This window comes from Giraffa tippelskirchi, chromosome 13 (genome assembly GCF_054371585.1).
Source record: "Giraffa tippelskirchi isolate mGirTip1 chromosome 13, T2T-mGirTip1v1.2.pri, whole genome shotgun sequence".
In the NCBI taxonomy this organism is placed as follows: domain Eukaryota; kingdom Metazoa; phylum Chordata; class Mammalia; order Artiodactyla; family Giraffidae; genus Giraffa; species Giraffa tippelskirchi.
This window is the reverse complement of record NC_137287.1, coordinates 85,018,805-85,039,595: the sequence shown is the minus strand read 5'-3', so window position 1 is coordinate 85,039,595 and position 20,791 is coordinate 85,018,805. Positions and strand designations below refer to the sequence as shown.

The window sequence follows — 20,791 nt, the reverse complement described above, 5'->3', positions numbered from 1 at the left end:
CGACTGTTTGCGACCCCATGGACTGAAGTACTGCAAGCTTCCAGCCTAGAAATAAAATAAAATCCACATGCCAACCAGCCAGTTTGAGAAACACATCATTAGCCTGCAAGTGTTCCCACTGGTGCCCTATCCTTGCATCCACCAAGGAAACCCCTGCCCTGAGGTCATCTGTTCCTTCTCCTATGGACGGACATTCGGGTTGTCTTCAGGGTTTTGTTGTCAGAGGGATGCTGCCAGGAAGATTCTTGAACACATGTCCTGAGGTACTGGACAAGAGTTTGACCAACACAGGTGAGCAGGGCTTGACTTTACTGGATAAAGTCAAATTGCCATAATTTCTACCCTAACAGCTATTTGTAACAGTTCCTTTCCATGTTGTTCCACAGCCTTGCCAAACAGTGGGTATGATTAAATATCTTAACTGTGCCAACTGGCTTGAATGTGATAAAATGCATTCTTGCATTTCCTTGCTAATAAATGAGATTGAGCTTTCCTTAATGTTTCTTGGCCATTTGTGTTTCCTCATCTGTGAATTGCCAATCTGTGTTTTTACCAATTTTCCCCTTTGGAACTGTCTTCTCATTTTATTAATGATGTATATTTCTCTCTCTTGTTCTTTTTTTCCCCAATCCATTACTCTCTGACCATGCAGCACTTTCCCCCACTTCCTCTGTGAGGTCTTCAGACAAAGAGCAGCTCTCAAATTAAGAAATTGGATGCTTCACTATTTCCCCTCTGTTTAGTGTTTTTAACTTTAATTGAGGAAATTCTTTCTGGCTCTGACATCCCAAGGATTTACCCTTCTATGAACTTATAAAAGTATGACTTTTTGCTCTTACAGTTAAATCTTTATCCCACCGAGCTACTGACATGAGACAGGTGTATGTGCTGTTCTCCATGTAGATATTCAGCTCTGCCTATCTATTGACTGTGCACACGGGGCTGTCTCTGGGATCACCATTCTGCCCCATGGGGTGATCTGTCTCTCTCCCTCCCTCCCCACCTTTCTCTCTTTTTCTCTCTCTCTCTACTGAAACCTCACTTTAAGGACCATGGTTTTGTAATACTTTGATATCTGGATAGGTGAGCCTCCCTACTTTATTCTCCATCTTCACGGAGTGGTCCCCACACTTCCAGCTGCTAAAACAGAGGGTCTAGGATGCCTGGCAAGAACAGGTTTCCCAAATAGCTGATGACACTGGCACTTCTTCATCTCTTGGGACTTCTGTTCTCACTTCATTTCTGCCAGCAGAGTATTTCCCTTACTAACAAGAGCTGCCTTGCATTTAAAAGTGTGCTTTAGAAAATTTTTCCAGCACATCAGCACATTTTATTGAGGATAGCTTTAGACTACAGATGAGCCAGCACAGCCACTGCAGGGGACTCACTGCAGCATGCTTAGCACCAGGACTGCAGTTGATCTTTAACCCAAGAGGCCCTTCAAACCTAAGCTTTTAGGACTGGTTGGTGATTCTCACAGCTTCTAAGGTTTGGCTATGACACCCAGCTTCACATCCTTAGATGAGTCCTGGCTGATACTTGCTTTGACCTTGTTCTTTCTTTCTCACCCCGTGGAGCTGGTTTCCACAGAGGTGCTGATGGCCATGACAGGGTGACCATGTGCCCAGACAGGCTTACCCTGGACAATCTGCCAAGGCTCCGGACATCTGCACATGAGTCTCACCCCAGACTCCCTGAGGCCCTGGGAACCTGCAGTCTGTGGGTTTTCTCTGCCTTATTAAAAACCTTTATAAGAAAATCTGCTTTAGGGACTTCCCTGGTGGTCCAGCAATTAAGAATCTGTCTTCCAATGCAGGGGTGTGCATGCATGCTAAGTCACTTCAGTCATGTCTGACTCTGTGCAACCCTAAGGACTTAGCCCACCATGCTCCTCTGTCCATGGGATTCTCCAGGCAAGGATACTGGAATGGGTTACCATGCTCTCTTCCAGGGATCGAACCTGTCTCTTATGCCTCTTGCATTGACAGGCAGGTTCTTTACCACTAGCACCACATGCTGCTGCTGCAAGACCCCAATGCAGGGATCACAGGTTCAATTCCTGGTCAGAGAATTAAGATCCTACATGATGTCATGGAGAAACTAAACTCATACACCTCAAGGAAAGATCCTGAGTGCTGCAACCAAGACACAACACAGTCAAATAAATAAATACAATAAAAAAAAAAATTTAAAAATAAATATATTTTTAAAAAGAAAAATTTTAAAAAGAAAACCTGCTTTAAATGTGTGATTTACCAACCTATGTATATTACTCTGCAATATAAAATTCCCAATATTAAGATTCCTGATAATTGATAGATTGGGGCCAGTGGACGATAATAGTCATCACTGGTCCTGTGGTCTTTCTCTCTTTTATCAGAACTTCTCACGCTCTCAATTGAAGCCCTGCTGTCAGGTGCTGTAGGTTAGTTTTTCTTTTGAAAATCAATAAAAACTCCTAAGGCATTTTGAGTTTCCTATAATTGGTGGCCTAGGGCCATTGTGGATAGTGGATATAATTTCAGGGCCACCTCTCTCTCTAGGCTGAGAATGTGCGTGTCCACTATTATTAACAAGGGTTCAGGAGAACTGACACATGTCCAAGGACAGTTTTAAACTCTTCTCCCTGGTGGACCAGACATCCAAAGGATCTTGCTTCTACTCTTCTGGTACCACTGAAGTATAATGATCTTATCTAAATTAACAAATACTGCTATATATTTCACACCCTCATTAACCTTTTCCTTCCCCTCAAGGCCTCTTTGAAAATTGCTAAAACCCAACAGGGAAATGAAGGCAATTTGTGTTCTGTTTCCATCAACCAAGGGCACTCTTCAAGGGCTCTGCTTCCTGACTTCTGACTCCTTAGCAACCAATCCAAGCAACTGGCTCCTTAGCAACAGTCCTGACTCTCCTGAATTCAAGCTGAAATCCATATATGTGTTTTAGAACATTTCATGGGTTTACTCAGGGTAGAAAGCCTGCCTTGGCCAGATTCCTTCTGGACCACCCAAGTTGGATATTATTGAATGCTGTAAGATTCAGACATTATGCTCTTGGCTAGCAGCTCTCCAACATGCCCTGCAAATCCTCGAATCCAGATGATGAGCTCCTCTTAGACTTCTCTCCGAAGGTCAGTGTCCTTCTCCTCTATCCCGTGTTACTCAGTCTTTGGGCAACTTAAATCCCATCTCTGGAATGCCCTTTTTCCTTTCTCCTTCCACAGTTCATTAATGAGGAGTCATCAGAATAAGAACTCTCCAACTATGTTTTGGGAGAGAACTCCATACCTGCTGTCTCAGGAGAGAAATGACAGTGTACTCTTGTTCAGTCTCCTTCTTTATATAGCATCTGTACATGGGCTTCCTAGGTGGCACTAGTGGTAAAGAACCTGCCTCCCAATGCAGGAGATATAAGAGATATGGGTTCCATCTTTGGGTTGGGGAGATACCCTGGAAGAGGAAATCGCAACCCACTCTAGTATTCTTTCCCAGAGAATCCCATAGACAGAGGAGCCTGGTAGCCTATGGTCCATAGAGTTGTAAAGAGTTAGACACAACTGAAGTGACTTAGCACACATGTGCCCAATAGAGGGTACCTAGGTATTCACGTCTGTATGCTGCTCACTATACTGGATAAGTACCTTAAAAAGTTCCTTAGATACAAGCACAAGCCTTCTAAAGATAACATTTCAGCCCTCAACTGTTTCATTTCAGTGTGTTGAGGAAGCAAAATTTTACCTCTGTCTTCTTTGAGATTTTTTGGCTGGGCCTGAAAATGAAACTGACATGGAAGCAGTCAGTCAAATGGATAAGTTTTACATTACATAGAAGTCCTCATAAAAAATAAAGTTCCAATGAAATGGCCCTGCATGCTTTTATAATAGGCTGAGCAAAGAGAGGGGATTGTGAAAGTAACTACACTCTGGGTGGAGGCCAAAGGGAGATAAGAATTATTTTAATGAGGTCTCTCTTATAAAATTCTCTCTGTTTCAACTTCTCATCCTTGATGATAAAAGTGCTACTTTCTTTCTGGCAAAGGGAGGACATCTTTCATTTAAATGGGAGGTTTAATCTTGGGTTTCCAAGAAGAAAAGTAAAGATTAAACTGGCCTGCTTGCACCTGCTATTTCTTAAGTGTCTTTATCTCAAAGTAACTCTTATGCCAAAATGGAATATTTTGAGGGTGGTGTATTCTATCACCTTTCAAGGGCTCCACTTTGGGGTCAACAGCAGAGTTTACATTGTATAAAATTCTATCCAGTTCCATAATAAATATGGGTTTTCCAGGTGGTGCTAATAGTAAACAGCTTGCCTGCCAATGCAGGAGACATAAGAGATGTGGGTTCAGTCCCTGGGTTGGGAAGATCCCCTGGAGGAGGGCATGGCAACCCACTGCAGTATTCTTACCTGGAGAATCCTATGGAAAGAAGAGCCTGGCAGGCTACTGTCCATAGGGTCACAAAGAATTGGACATGACTGAGTCGACTTAACTTGCCCACACACCAAACTGAAGGTGAGCCCAAGGTTTTACTCTGTTCTTGATGGAGTCTTTCATTGCCTCTGAGTCCTGACCACAGCTGGTGTCTTCCCCTACTTACGTGGGATAGCCCCTGTGTGTCCCCATGCATCGCTCTCTTACAGATCTGGCGAGGTGACCAATTTCAAGTGGCTTCAGTCCAGACCCCTGTGGGGGATGATTTTGTTTCGTGAAAATTCTTGGACTGAATAATAAAAAATGGAAAAAGAAGCAAAGCCACTCTCCTTCAAGTATATATACCTTTATAAGGACATTCATTACACATATTAACATGTCTTCCTATGCAGGAGGGAGAATAAAAGTGCAATAGGGTTAAAGTGCAGAACAATGACTGAATTAATCCGTCTATCAATCAATGAATGCAGGAGAGGGGCAATGCATGACCCGAGAAGTCCCTGGAGACACTGCATTGACTGAGTCCTCCAACCAACCGCGAGGGGGGAAAGGACTCTACAGACATTCACACTGCCCCTTCCTCACTTCAGGGGGGCCATTCTTTCCTTTGTACTATTTTGAACTTTGAAACATAAATAATGACACTAGCACTGGCTCTGGGTCCTCCAGCTGGGTGAACAGTAACCCTGTGCTCACCACTTTCTATGGCTGTAACTAGACATCCTATTGCTCATTGATGCAGTCACTCAGGGCGGGCACAGGAGTGGGCGGACTGATGGGGAGAAGAGATGAGTGTTATTCCAGCAAGAAAGTGTCCTGTTGAACCCAGTGTAAAGCAGTGAGAAGTAGGGCAGCACTTAAAATTCAGGAATCAGACACAGAGGAGCATATCAGTGCATACAATAAGTCACATTTTGCATGGGCTCAGAGCTAGAAAAGTGGAGAGTCCTTTGCATAAATGGTGTTCATTTATTGTGTTACATTTTGATGAGAATTGGCCTAAAAAATAAGAGTTGGTTGCTTTTTTTCTCTATCCTACTTCAATTCGACCCTGTGTTTTGTGGTTGTTTTGTTCTTACAATTTATACAACAGGAAGCAATGATAACAAAGTAAGGATTGTATAATAATGGGATTCTATTTCAAATTTCAAAAAATAAGTAGTTTTAGGCTAAGACTGTATTCTCAAGTAAAGCTGATAAAAAAATATTGAGTGATATACGAAACACTTAATACATTTTTTTTTGAAAAAAACAGTTTTAGTTTTGGTACTTACTGTTGGAAAAATTGGATGGCTACATGCGAAAGAATCAAATTGGACTACTTTCTCACACTGTGTACAAAAATAAACCCAAAACTGATTAAAGGTTTGAATGTAAGATCTGAAACCATCAAACTCCTAGAATAAAAAAGGCAGTATGCTCTTTGACATCAGTCTTAGAAATACTTTTGTGATATGTCTTTTCAGGCAATGGAAACAAAACCAAAAATATACAAATGGGACTATATCACACTAAAAAAATTTTGCACAACAAAAGAAACTATCAATGAAAAGAAAAGGCCACCTACTGAATGGAAGTAGATATTTGCAAATAATGCGTCTGATAAGGAGTTAATATCCAATATATTCCAAAGAACTCATACAATTCAATATCAAAAAAAAAAAAAAATCCAGACAACGAGGTGGAAAAATGGGACGTGCATTGAATAGACACTTTTCCAAAGAAGGCATACAGGTGGCCAACAAGCACAGGAAAAGATGCTCAACATAACTAATCATCAGGGAAATGCATATCAAAACCACGGCGAGATGTCACCTCCCACCAGTCAGAATGGCTGTCATCAAAAGACAATCACTAACAAGTATTAACGAGGGTGTAGAGAAAAAGGAACCATCATGCCCTGGTGATGAGAATGTAAGTATGTGAGGCCACGACACCATTTATGGGTATTTTATGAAAGAAAACAAAAACACTAATTTTAAAAGACATATGCTCCTTTGAATTTATTTACTCTAGCCAAGATATGGAAATCTAAATGACCAGTCATTGGGTTGCTTGTGTACTTTTTTTTTTTGATACTGAGTTGTATGAGGTCTTTGGAGGAGGGTCAGTTCTATTTTTAAATAAACATGCTTTATTGGACTTCTCTGGTGGTTCAGTGGTTAAGACTCCATGCTCCCACTGCAAAGGACACATGTTCAATCCCTGGTCAGGCAAGTTCTGCATGCTGTGCAGTGTGACCAAAAAAGATACATATATTTTATCTTCATTTAATTTGTTTTTAGCCCTGGAACCAATGTGGACACACAGTTTTCTGGGTACTGACTTTGCATTATTTTTGAGATCATACATCATCCCTTGAAATGTGAAACATCAGGCCAGAGTGGCCTGGTGCAGCTCAGCTGGCAGCAAGTCAGCTCCGGTACCTGAGTTTCAGGACTGTTTTCCCTCCTGCTCAAAGTGTCTTCCAACACTGCCTGACCTCTGCCTGGGAGCCTGTTGCATTACCGGAGTCTGGATCACCTCCTGCTTCCACATCTCAAACCTCTAACACCTTGGAGGTGAGTTTGGGCCTCTGTGGCCGCCCTGTTCCCTCCCCCTGTGGTCAGTCTCTTTGTCCCCCATGACCATCTCTGAGTGGTACAAATTCATCTCCATCACAACCAAGTGCAGGAATGGGACCTCCCCTCTTTCTGTCTTTGAACTTGGATTTGCAGCATCGTCTCACACAGGCATTTGCCTCCTAGAGCGCTGAGGCTCTCATGCACTCCAGTCACTGCCTCCTGGATCCTGAAGGCCTTTCTTCTCTGCCTGAGCACCTTGGACCCTCTCCTCAGACTAATTCACCCATCAGGCCACTATCGTCCTTGGGGACGGCTGTAACAAAATACCACTGTCTGGGCGGGTTGTAAACACCAGAGGTTTATTTCTTACAGCTCTGGAGCCTGGAAGTCCAAGATCAAGGTGTCCGTATGGATGTGTTCTGGTGCTTTATAGACAGCTGTCTTCTCAGAGTGTCCTCACATGGCAGAAGGGTTGGGGGAGCTCTGTGGGGTCTTTTCCAAGGGCACTGATTCCATTCATGAAAGCTCCACCCTCATGACCTCAGCACTTCCCAAGGCCCCACCTCCTCATACCATCACATGGAGCATGAGGCTTTCTACATGTGAGCTTTGGAGGAACACGAGCATTCAGACCATGGACAGGGCACCAGTTAGTGTTGGGACAGCCATAGGTTTTTGTTTATTTTTCCAAAATGTCCTGGGAACTCTCGTGCATATAACATGTCCTTGTGATATAAATGGGCATGAGATCAGAGCCTTTATACCTGAAAAAAATACCCTTCTATGTCATGGGCTACTCTGCTGACCCCTGGGGTGCCCTACACAGTGGTAGACACAAGACAGTCACTTTAAAAACATATACAGTAATACCCCTGACATATGAACCTTCAAGTTTCGAACTTTCAAAAATGCTAACTTGCATTCCATCAAAGTCAGGCATGAGCGAAATTCAGCTTGCCCTTAATTTCCTGTTGCTGATGATCCTTCAGCTCTACCATCTCTCAGGTTCTCTTCCTCCTCCAGTCAGTAACTCTTCTTGCCTGTTCACTTGATGCCTGCCCTGATATGCCAGCGGTTGGGCTGTACTACTGTGCTTTTCAAGGTGCTGTACTTGAGACTAAACACATTGTCTTTATTTTTTGTGTTTGTTTGTTTTATGTATTATTTGTGTGAAAAGTATTATAAACCTGCTACAGTATAGTACTATATAGGCAATTGCATTAGTTGGGTACTTAGGCTAACTTTGTTGGCTTACAAACAACTTCGACTTACGAATGTGCTCTCCTATCAGAACTTGTTCGTATGTAGGGGACTTACTGTGTTGTTGAGTGACTATTCCACTTGGAGAGAGCCATTTAAGGAATAGTGTTTCCTGAGGAGCTAGACAGCTGGGGTCTGAGGGGTGGGGTCAGACGGGGTGGGGGAAGGCGGTGAGGACAGAGGGGATGGGGTGGCACAGGATAGAACTGGACATCCACGGTCCTGCCCACACTGGTTCAGCCAGCTTGTGCCTGCTCCCTCAAGAAGACATCAGAACTCTCCACCCATGGCCAGGCTCATGGCATGTATTGTAGCAGAACTTCAAGAGCCCTCAGGTTTGACAACTGGCTTTCGGTCCAAACTGTCTAAAGGAGCCAATTCTAGAAATATCCGCCAGCAGCTGGAGTTTTGAAAGGCTTTAGGCAGTAGCAAACCACTGAAAGAGTTGGTTGAAAAAAGTGTATTTTCTTATAGGGAACATTGAGCATGGTCATAATCAAAGAAAAAGAACCTTTTGTGCAAATAATATAGTAAGGACCTTAAAACAGCAATGGGACAGCCCAGAGGAGATCAGAAATACAGACAAGAAGAAGAGAAGAACTGGGAATCAGGGGAAGGTAGGCTGATGGAGGACAGGAATCATTTCCCTCCAAGGAAGAACTGAACTGTGACCTGGTGACAGAACCTGTCAGAAAAAAAACCTTTCATGTTTCTTGTAGGTATTTACACTTTAATTTATCATATAGTGAAAAACACACACCATACTCCCATAATTTAGAAGCTCAAAATGGAAGATAAAGAATCAATTCAACAGCAAGATTTTTTTGGTTTGCTCTCATGAAATGTAAACTTTGATTGCATCCCAATTTCAGGAACGTAAAGCATATGGGGGAAAAGGTGTGTGTTGGAATTAAAGAAACACAGGAGTTTTCTTTGCATAGTTCAGGCTCAGGAATGCTCTATTAAAAGTTTCACCATTTCAAAATATTCCAAGATAAAAAATACATGACTTGTGTTTTCCTCTCCTGAGCATTATAACAAAGACCCTCATGTCCAGTCTGGACAAAAACAGGTAAGCAGAAGTTCTTGCAGAATCTTTTTTTTCAAGGCCTAGTCATGTCCGGGATTTTTGTCTAATTAGAAGGGACAATAGTGATTGTCACTGGAACTCTTCATGCAGGCGCCAGGAAGCTGAATTGTGGAAGGAGCCCGAGGCCATGGAGCCTGATTCCTGCCTGGTGTGTGTGTGTGTCTCCTGGTCATGGGTATCCAGGAAAAGGCGTCATGGGCCCTGGGTGACTGAATCTCTGGCAGGAACCTTTAATTATCAGAACATTGGAAGTCTCAGTGCAGAAGTGGGGTCTTCAGCACTGGACATGTGTTTCCTGGGATTTAAATACTAATAGTCACACCAGGGGCTTCCTTGGTAGCTCAGACAGCAAAGAATCTGCCTGCAATGCAGGAGACCTGGGTTGGATCCCTGTGTTGGGAAGATCCCCTAGAGAAGGGAATGGTTACCCATTCCAGTATTCTTGCCTGGGCAATCCCATGGACAGAGGAGCCTGACCCCATGGGGTCACAAAGAGTCAGACATGACTGAGTGACTAAGCACACAGCATACACACACATGCATGGTCACAGATGGGGCTGTTTCCATGTAGGAGGTTATGTGTTCTCACAGCAGAATTGAAAACTGAAATAAAATTGACTGAAAAAAGTGTTTGAGGCCCGCCTGAATTGTTGCCTTACGTGCAGGACACAGCATGATGTTCTGTGCCCTGGTGATGGTCCCCAAGGATCAACAGCTGGCCTGGAGCTCCACTGCTGCCCACGACTAGAGATGTAACGAACGGATGGGCTTGACCCTCGTGAAGGAAGAGGAATAGCATCAGAGAGCTTGGCATTGTGGGAAAATGGTACCCAGGACTTTATGAAGAAAATACTGTGCTCAACACTAATCCCTGCTTTTGAAGTATGCTTTAGATACAGAGGTTATCCTCAGAGGTGACAGGGTGTAAACTTTTTAGGAAGGATGAGTGGTTTGCCGTTGTTTCATTGCTAAGTCATGTCTGACTCTTTGTGACACCGTGGACTACAGCACGCCTGGCTTCCCTGTCTTTCACCATTTCCTAGAGTTTGCTCAAACTCACATCCATTGAGTCAGTGATGCCATCCAACCATCTTATCCCCTGCTGCCCCCTTCTCTTCCTGCCTTCAATCTTTCCCAGCATCAGGGTCTTTTCCAAAGAGTTGGCTCTTTGCGTCAAGTTGCCAAAGTCTTGGACCTTCAGCTTCAGCATCAGTCCTTCCAATGAATATTCAGGGTTGATTTCCTTTAGGATTGACTGATTTGACCAAATATCATTGCTAACATGCTCCTTGTTAATTAATGATCAAAGGCTATTGGTGAACAAATGAAACAAAAATCAGAGCCACTTCAATCCTAACTTATCTGTGAATCCACATTCCTTCAACTGAGCACTTATGGCTCATCCAGGCCCATTTGAAGATGTTCTTTGACCACGTTTTTGCTGAGATTTTTCTATGGTAGGTTTGCCTTAGGTGCGAGAGAAAATTCAGGAAATTTTCTAAAATCAACCCACTAAGAGCATCAGAACAACCAGAGTTTATCTGTCTTAAAATACAATTTTTATACTTATTTTGTAAGTCCTGGAATTCTCCTTGCAGGTAGAAATTTGCCCAGTCAATGTCCACCTTCATCGACCCAACGGTGAGTAAGGCTGAGAGAACTGCCACTCTTCCTTGTTGAGTAGGAAAAGGTGTGTGAACACAGAGGGCAGGGCCAGTTTCCATCCTCTTCAAAGAGGATGTTGATCACATCCTCTTCCTTCAGGTCATAATGGGGACAGGCTGTTTCAGGAAGTGGGGCTCCTCCTTGCAGGAGCTTAGGACACAATTTCATAGCCAGGCACACACACCGTGGCCCCTTCCTATGGATCTTGCCAGAAACCCTCTAGACCTGTAAATAGGCAGACCTTGCTGGGCCTTTTGTGTGTTGAAAGGGTTAAGTCAGGATTGATCTTTTTTATGGTCCGAAGATGATAAACAATCTGCCTCCAGTGTGTATGAAGTGGGATCCATTCCCCACACCACAGCAAGAGAAGTTGCTCCAAGCACCTATTGGCCATTTGTGTGTCTTTTTTGGAGAAATGCCTATTTGTTTCTTCTGCCTTTTAAAAAATTGAATTGTTTGTTTGCTATTGAATTATAGGAGCTCTTTATATATTTTGGCTACTCACTCCTTATGGGATATTTGATTTGCAAATATTATCTCACATTGTTTAAGTTGCCTTTTCATTTTGTTGATTATTTCTTTAGCTGTGCAGAAGCTTTTTAGTTTAAGTTAGTCCCAATTATTTTTGCTTTTGTTCCATGTGCTTTGGGTGTCATATCCAAAAAACTGTTGTTTTCTAACATCATTTATTGAAAAGACTAATAAAATACATGCATAGGCCAACGGAACAGAACTGAAAGAGCAGAAATAAACCTTTGCCTATACAGCCAATTAATATTTGACAAGGGAGTCAAGAAAACTCAAGGGGAAAATACAATTTTTTCAGTGAATGGTGTTGGGAAAATGGAATAACCACAGGCAGAAGAATAAAACCAGACTCCTATTCTTACACCACTTACAAAAATTAACTTAAATGGATTACAGACTTAAGCCTCAAGTGAAACTGTAAAACTCCTGGAGGGAAACATAAGGGGAAACTCCTTGACATTGGTCTTGGCAACAGTTTTTTTGGATATGATACCTAATTTATAGGCGAATAAAACAGAAATAAAAATGGTAAGGATGGACGTTCTCTTCTTGTAAAAGCCCTGACCTAAGGAGCTCTCATTTTGCCCCCTTTCCCCCCCTTACATCATTCTCAGCAGAGAAACACATGGGTTTTCCAACTAATTGTACCTTGTTTTGATTACTTTGGAATTACTTAAAACATGACAAATAGCTTCCACGCTAGGATAGGTAATGAAAAAGCCATGGTGGTGATGTCACTGTTACTTATTTTGGGGCCCCAGTAGAATATTTAGCATTTGTCAGGACACCAGACGAAGCAGCTTCTTACCACAGGGACTTCCAGGCTGTACCATGGCTAGTGTGCCCACGACGTAGGGTAAAATGAACCAGAGATGCAGCAAAAATGCTCACTTCCTCAATCTGCATTTCCCAATCCCCTGAATCCTATTAGTGGTTCAGTAGAGACTCTTCATACCAAATCCGTGGGCAATCCTGTAGGTTCTCTTGAGGTATCTGCCCAGCTTATCACTGGTGCATTGGCCCTCGACAAACATCCAGTCTCCACAGCCTTGTGTTTTATTCATTATAACCTCTCACCCCAGTCATGGTTCACTGCACTCCATGTGGACTTTCACTCAGCTCCTCCAACCAAAGGCCTGTTCTGGGAGTTGTGGGCTGAACTCAGGCTCCCCCTCAATCTGGATGATGGTGGATGGACAAACGGGGATCACAGCCTCAGGCCCACCAAGGTCTCTAGATCGCAGAGAGTGAGTGAGGTGCCCAGAAGGAAGGGTCCTGCCAGCCCTGCCTCTGGACTGGGTCCTTTATTAGATGTAGGCCTTGGGTTGTGAGACAAACATCTGCCCTTTTGACTTTAGCTACTTCCAGGGGGTTGTTCCTTGAAAACCAAAAGTCGGGGCTCGCTCACTCCCACTGGGGTGCTGGGATAGAGAGAAACATTTATAGTTGGTCTTTTCTCCAGTCCCTGGGCCAAGAGCTCTAAAAACTCCAGGAATTTTCTAAATGATGAGGGTGGGGATGTGAGGGATATCTTTTGTTATTCCTAATAAGCCCTTTTCAACTCCATCTGAGTTATTCTAGTGAGGTCGCTCCTGGTGGATCCCACAAAGGCCTCAGGATGGGGGCTGGTTGTCAGAGGAAGCAGACAGTAATTAGAGGGTTGGAACTCTCAGCTCCACCCCCAACCTTCTGGGAAGAGAGGGAGGCAGGGGATTGAGTCAGTGGCCAGTGGCCAGTGATTTCATCAAATATGCCTCTATAATGAACCTCCATAGAGACCCTACATGGGAGGGCTCAGAGAGCTTCTGTTTGTTGAAAGTACCAATGTGCGCTGAGGGTTGTGCACCCCCAACTCCACAGCTCCTGTGTTGGGGACCCTTCTGGACTTCACTCGATGTACTTCTTAATCTGACTGTTTATTTGTATACTTTGTAATATCCTTTATAGCAAACTGCTAACAGTTAGGTAGAGCACCTCCCTAGGTTCTCTGAACAGTTCTAGCCAATTATCAAAACTGAAGAGGGGGATCTGGGAACCCCTGATTTGTAGCCACGGCAAACAGAGGTGTCGGTAAGCTGGGGACCCACTGCTTGTGCTTGGCCTCTGGACTTAGGGAGCAGTCCTGTGGGGCTGAGTCCTCCATCTGTAGGGTCTGTGCTAACTCCAGTGTCAGAATTGAGCTAAATTGTAGGACCCTCAGTTCGTGTCTGCAGAGAGCTAAGAAACTGGTACCAAAAACCCAGCCATCAGGTGTCAGAAGTGTTGTGAGTGGAGAGATGGTTTTCCTTTACCCATTGACTCCAAAGCTGTACTTTCTATGGGAGAACATGAGTTTGCTGACTCTGGCCCATGACCTAGTAGCATCTCTGGGTGGGCCTGCGCCATAGGGCTGCCTACTGTGGACCCCTTGGGACAGCTGCCTGGTCGTCACCAGCCAGTCCTACCTTCCTGCTAACAAATGCCAAGAGCAAGCCAGGAAGGCAGCAGTCTATCCATGTGGCCCAGCAGTTTGGACAAGTTGCCATATGTGTAGTAATCGACAAGAACCTGAGCCCTCAGGGCCACAGGCATGTTTTGGATTCTGTGTGTTCAGACAAGACCAAGAGCTGTAGCCCTGAGCCCGCTGGGGGTTTGCGGGTCCTCTGTAACATGACTTAGAGCTCACAGTCCCACCAGGATGACCCCTACCCCTTCCTGTCCTTAGCTTGGTTATCATATGGGTCATGGAGGCTGACAGAGACAGAGAATGGGCAGGACTCTAGACCTCACATTCCTCAATGCATTGTTTTTTTATAACTCTCTTAAATTTTTTTAATTTAAGAAATTTTGGCTGTGCTGGGTCTTCATTGCAGCACAGGGTTTCTCTTGTTGCAGTGTACAAGCTTAGGTGCCCTGAGGCATGTGGGATCTTAGTTCCCCAACCAGGGATCAATCTTGCATCCCTTGCATTGGAAGGTGGATTCTTAACCACTGGACCACCAGAGAAGTCCCCTCAAGCCACTCTTTACTTGCTCATTCAGCACATATTTTACTATGTTCCCACCCCGAGCTTGGTATTCTTGGGCCCTGGGGACACAGCAGAGAACAAGACAGGAGAAACTCTTGCTCCTGTAAAGCTTCCCCTGTAGTGGAAATAAATATTAATTTGGCTGCTACTTACATGGGGCTTCCCAAGTGTCTCAGTGGTAAAGAATCCACCTGCCAATACAGGAGATGTGTGTTCGATCCCTGGGTTGGGAAGATCCCCTGGAGAAGGAAATGGCAACCCATTCCAGTATTCTTGCCTGAGAAATCGCATGGACAGAGGAGCCCAGAGGGCTACAGTCCATGGGGTCACAAAGAGTCGGACATGACTGAGGGACTGAGTACTCATGCATGCTACTTACATGTGATGAGGACACTCGTCTAAACTGGAGTAGAAGATGTGCTGGGAGAAGTGGAAGGAGTTGGTGAGGGAATGAAGCTAGGGCAGAGCACCTGAGACCTGTAGGATTAAGCTGGATCAAGAAGTTTGTATAGGGTTTGTATAGAATGGGTGGTTCCCACACATTCAGCCACCCACCTAGGGCCACCCAGAGTGGGTTTGGAGATTTAGGATCCAGCTTCAACACAGCTTTACACTTTTCAGCCTTGAACTAGGCCAAAGAGAGCTGCAAGTTTCTGGAAGGTCTGGAGTAGAATACATACTCTCAGCAGGTTGGATTTTGAACCTTAAAATGTTCTTTCAGTTTTCTCAAAATTCAGGATGTGGTTCTGAAAATGAACAACTGTTATCACATAGAAGTCAGCACAGCAGGAATCTCCCCTCTTCTGGGCCAGCTTCTAGGTCCTAAAGTTGCTGTCTTGGTCCCACCATGTCCATCCCACAAGGAGCTGTGGCCACCATTCTCCCATGACCTTGGCTTCCTGCCTCGACAGACCCAGCTGTTTCCTACCCCGGGGCCTTTGCATCTGCTGTTCCCTTCCTCTGGAATGGCCCAACCCTCCTCCTCACTGCCCTGATGACCCCTCCAATTGCCTGGCTTCAGGCTCTGTGGGCCAAGCAGGAGAGGCCTTCTCTGATCTTCTGATCGAAAGTGGCCTCTGTACCCCTCCTGTCACATATCTTCCTCTCTGTCCTCTGCTTCTATTGCTGTGTGCTAATCACGGTTTCCAATGATCTTCCTCATTAGTTTATCTACCTTTGTGTTTTAATTTTTTTTCTCTTCCACATGGATGCCAGCTTCAGAGGGTATGTATCTTACCTGCTGGGCTCCTCTGTACACCCAGTCCCCAGCACACAGTGCCTAGTGAGGGTAGTGGGGCATCACACTTGTTGAGTGAATGAGTGAGCCCACACTGTGATGAGTGATGGTGAGAAAGGCAGCAAGGGAAGGAGAAGGGACGAGTGAGTCAAGCCGGCTCTGCCCACATCCTGGCTGTGGTTCTGACCTCTGAGAGCTTCAAAGCTGGTGGAGGGAGATACCGACAGACAGCTTTCCTATGTTGATAGGATTGAGCTGGGGGGCTGTGGGCACCAAGGAGGAGCTCAAACTGTTTGTGTCAGATCTGAGGCCATCCTCAATGTCAGGTGATCTCATCGTCTTTGTGGAAAGATTTTTTAAAGAGACGTTTTTGACAACTACTTAATTATTGTGGATGTGGATACAATAGTTAAAATGTACACTTGAAATATATTCATCAATTGCATTACAGATGCACATTTAAAGTCATGTATTACTTAAAACATGAATGCCCATTGTTCATGAAATGATTTTTAAAATTTTTTATTTTGAAACAAATATAGATTCACAGGAAGGTGCAAAGATGTGCACACTCCCATCCTCTCCTGATAGTGATGCTTAAGCAGCTGCAGAGAAAAGCCACCCCAGGAAAGTGATGGTGGTACCATGCATAGAGCTTATTCAGGTTTCACCAGTTTCACCTGCACTCCTGTGTGTGTGTGTGTGTCTGTGTGTACACGCATATGTAGCTTCATGCAGATTTATCACAAGTAACCTCTTCCTGGAACCATCATCGCATCAGGACACTCACTTCCACTCCCACCACCAGGCTCTCTGTCCACACCATCTATAACCACACCTTCATCCCTAAGCCCTGGCAACCACCAGTCAGCTTTCCATCTCTACACTCTGCTCTTACACAAGTGTCACACAGGTGGACACTGGCAGCACATAAGCTTGGAGATTGACTCCTTTTGCTACATGTAATTTCCTTGTGATCCATCAGGCTGTGGGGATGTCACTGGTCTGTTTCATTACTGCTGAGCCGTTCTCCCTGGCATGCATGTCCCACAGTTCATTTACCTGTCCTGTCAAAGGATAATTGGGTAATTTTTAGTTTGGAGCTATTATTTTTATTTTAATATTTCTTTAATGTGGACCATTTTTGAAGTCTTTATTGAGTTTGTCACTATATTGCTTTCGTTTATGTTTTGGTTCTTTGAACTCGAGGCATGTGGGATCTTAGCTCCCCAACCAAAAACTGAACCTGCACTCGCTGCGTTAGAAGGTGAAGTCATAACCACTGGATAGCAGGAAGGTCCCTGGAGCTATTATTATTGGTGTACAAGTTCCTCTGTGAATAGATTTTCATTTCTCTGGAAGACAGGTCCAAGAGCACAATTTCTGGGTCTTACGGTAATTTCACTTGTAGCTTCAAAATGAATGTGAAATGACCTTTCCAAGTCTTCACAAATATCACTGACATTAGGTTAAGGTGACATCATTGTCACTTTCTCCACCATGTTACCACTACTTGTAGTGTTTTTGTAAAGCTACCTCCAAAGCATGTGCTGTGGTGTCTGATACTAATGGTCCTACACTGACAATTTTGACACGGCCCCTGATTTTCTTTTCTCCCTTTTAGAAAATTCTCCTCTACTGATCCCAGATGGACTTAATGGAGTCACTTCAGGTTAGTGTGCCTTAATCAATGGGTATTTTGCTTTTTAAAATAAAGTAATTGAGAGTCTGTTGTATTAAGGACTTGATCCTTGCTTAAACATAGGGTACCTCTCTGCTTTATGAGGGGTGATTTAGATGCATGGAATAATTCCAGGAGGGCATACAGAAGGCAATGAACCCTGAATTCACAGTACAGATAGCAAAAATGTTGCCAACTCCCTCAGGGGTGAGGACCCAGGATGGGTGAGTGTTGATGACACGAAAGGAAGGGGGAGCTCCTGGGAGACAGAGAACCATCTTACAAAAGGGGAAAGTACTTGGATGTCCAGCAAAACCATTTGCTGCAAATTCCAGGGTCTCTTTGTGGGCTATAACCATCTGAGGCCATGTATAATTTTAATTATATGATTTTCCAAATGCTGCAGACATTTTGGATGTTGCTTGTACAGATTCCAAGCCTCTGCCTAACTTTCATTTAATTGAATCCTTTGGTCCATTAGACAGTGGTATTCACTCTCAGGTAATGAGATTTAATGCGATGAGTTTTGGATAGTATTTACTGTTGAGTGCAGCAATTTTGTTTAAAGAGTGTTTAAGAGTGGAGAAAATGGCCTCATCATTCAGAATTATAAGCAATTATTCCCTCTGGATACACTCATTATGGTGAATACTGGGGACAGTGATGCATGCTTTGAAAATCCACATGCTATGAAGCCTTGTTAGGATCGTTAAACAAACTCTAAAGCCATCATTCCCCCAGAGTCTATGGGCCACGAGGCTCTGGTCCGGTGACAGGTTGGCCCTTGGAGTAGTTTCCTGTCTGTCACTAATTTCAGAAGATTCTCACCCATGATACTTCAAATATTCTTCTAATCATTCTCTCTTTCTTCTTCTGGTATTCCAGTTACACATGTAACAGTTTGGTGTGGGAATTTCCAGTGAAGTACCTTCAAGTTCGGGGCTTCCCTACTGGCTCAGTGGTGGTAAAAAAAAAAAAATCGGCCTGCAGTGCAGTAGACACAGGTTTGATCCCTGGGTTGGGAAGATCCCCCAGAGAAGGAAATGGCAACCCATTCCAGTATTCTTGTCTGGGAAATCCCATGGTCAGAGGAGACTGGCAGGCTACAGTCCATAAGGTCACGAAAGAGTCAGACATGACTTAGGGACTAAACAACGAATCTTCAAGTTCAGTCACATCTAGTCTACAGAGGCGCTCATCAAAATCAGTCTTCATTCTGTTACCTCATTTGTGATTTCCAACATCTTTGTTAGATTCTGAGTTTTTATCTCTGCTTACTTTTCCCATCTGTCCCTTAAATTGTTTACTCTTTCCATTAGAGCTCTTAACAAATTAATCATGGTTATTTTAAATTCTCTGGTTTGATCATTTCAAATTTGATGCCATATGTGAGGTTTACTTTCTCTCTTTAGACTGGTTCTTATTGACTTTTAGCATCCCTTGTAATTTTCTATTGAATGAGAAATATAATGCATCGGCTAGTAAAAACTGAGTTAAAAGGCTTTTAGTATGAAATTTTATGTACATCTAGCTAGGATTGTGCTATGTTTAATGTTTCGTGTAGTTGTGGATGTCTTTGGCCTTAAATTAATTGAATATCCCTGGTTCTGTCTCTCTTTTGTCTTTGGGTTTCTCTAAGAGCCTGTCTTAAATAGAGTCTGAACCATGCAGCTCTTCAGGTGATCTTGCTGGGGAGGTGTAAACTGTGGGAGGGGGGATTAGGTCTCAGCCTTTTAGTGAGTCTGTGTCTCTGGGTTGTGACTTCATTAAGGGTTTCTCTTTTTTTTATTGGAGTATAATTGCTTTACAAGACTGTGTTAATTTCTGCTGTACAATGAAGTGAATCAACTACATGTATACATATATCCTCTCCCTCTTGACTCTCCCTCCCCTCCCCCTCCCCACCCCTCCAGGTCATCACAGAGCACTGAGCTGAGTTCCCTGTGCTATAAGCAGCTTCCCACTAGCTAGCTATTTTACACGTGGTAGTGCATATATGTCAATGCTACTCTCCCAGTTGGTTTTTCTCCCTTAAGTGAGACAAGAAAGGTAGCAGGGGATGGAGGTGGGTAATTTTCCTTCCCCCAGATCAGATAAAGCTATCATAAAGCACTTTTCTGTTGAGTTGGTCTTTGTTATGGAAAAGGCTCTGGTCTATTTCAACTTGGTCACTCTTTTCCTGCTCCCTGATAGAAACAGGGTGTTTTTTTTTTATCTCTCTTTAAGAGTCGGGTGGGGTTCCTAGAGGTAAAAACCACAAAACTATGGGGTCCCCTCACTAAGCCTGCTGCCCCCAGAGGCTTCACATTCACACTGGTCCACAGTCAGGTTTTCGCAGTTCACCCAAATTACCATTTAAATGTTCCCACCAGTTTATAGCTCCAGCAGCTTGGCTCCAGGCATGCAGACCCCTCTGTGACCCCCTTGGTGAGACACCCCTCTGCTTATGCTTGTCCCTCCTGATTTGAGGTGGTGGGTTTACCCAGTGGCGTTGGTTCTCTGATGGGTCCGGGAAATGTCAGTGTTTTTCTTTAATTCTTTTGTTGTCTCCTTCTTTTCCAGTTTTGGGCACACAGTGCGACATGTGGGATCTTAGTTCCCTGAGCGGGGATGGAACACAGAACCTGTGTATTGGGAGCACGGAACACCGGACCACCAGCGAAGTCCCTGTCAATGCTTTTCTGTTAGTTCAGGTTATTTTCTTGTTGTAAGCATTGGAGTCACAACTCCCAAGCTCTGCATGTCGGAGCTCAAGCCACAAGTCTTTCTCTTGTGTTTTGCTTGGAAGGGAATTACCTCACTCCTGTGGTAACCGCACCTAAGGCCGAGTCTCTGTGTGAGACGGGATGTCTATGTTTATGAAACTAGCTGAACTATTAAGAGGAGCATCACTTGAAATGACACAATCCCCCAGGCTCCTGACCTCCTGTTAAGGCCCCTCTGGCATCTGGTTGTGTTTGGGCCTTTGGGCCTCATCTCAGAGTTACCACAGAACCCATCCAAACCTCCTGGGGGTGGTCAGGGGCTGATCTCGTCTCCCCAACTGCGGGCATGTACCAGGAGAGGAGGTCCCTGGTCCCCACTAGACATTGTGCCCTCCTTGGAGCCAGGCTGGTGCTTCTCCTTCTTCTAGGTAGTGGTGGAGGGGGGAGGAAAGGAGGAGCAGGAGAGGGGTGGTGGGAAGGGGCAAGAGGAAACTGAGGAGGGAGCTGGAGAGTCAGAGGGTCTCCCATGTGCGACGGGAATGCTGGAGGAGGAAGCCTGATGGAGAAAGGAAGCATCTTCCGACTGCCTGTGTGTCTCACTCCTCAGGAGCCCAGGGATG

The 20,791-nt window shown here is 44.3% G+C and overlaps 1 long non-coding RNA gene across 1 annotated transcript; it reads left to right on the top strand.

Moving 5' to 3' along the window:
• Positions 1 to 2,895: 2,895 nt before the first annotated feature.
• Positions 2,896 to 18,470, top strand: LOC145531312 (uncharacterized). The gene is made up of 6 exons (XR_014072355.1): positions 2,896 to 3,133; positions 5,901 to 6,348; positions 6,896 to 6,995; positions 10,947 to 10,989; positions 17,410 to 17,457; positions 18,352 to 18,470. It is a non-coding gene; the product is annotated as an uncharacterized LOC145531312 (long non-coding RNA).
• Positions 18,471 to 20,791: the final 2,321 nt, after the last annotated feature.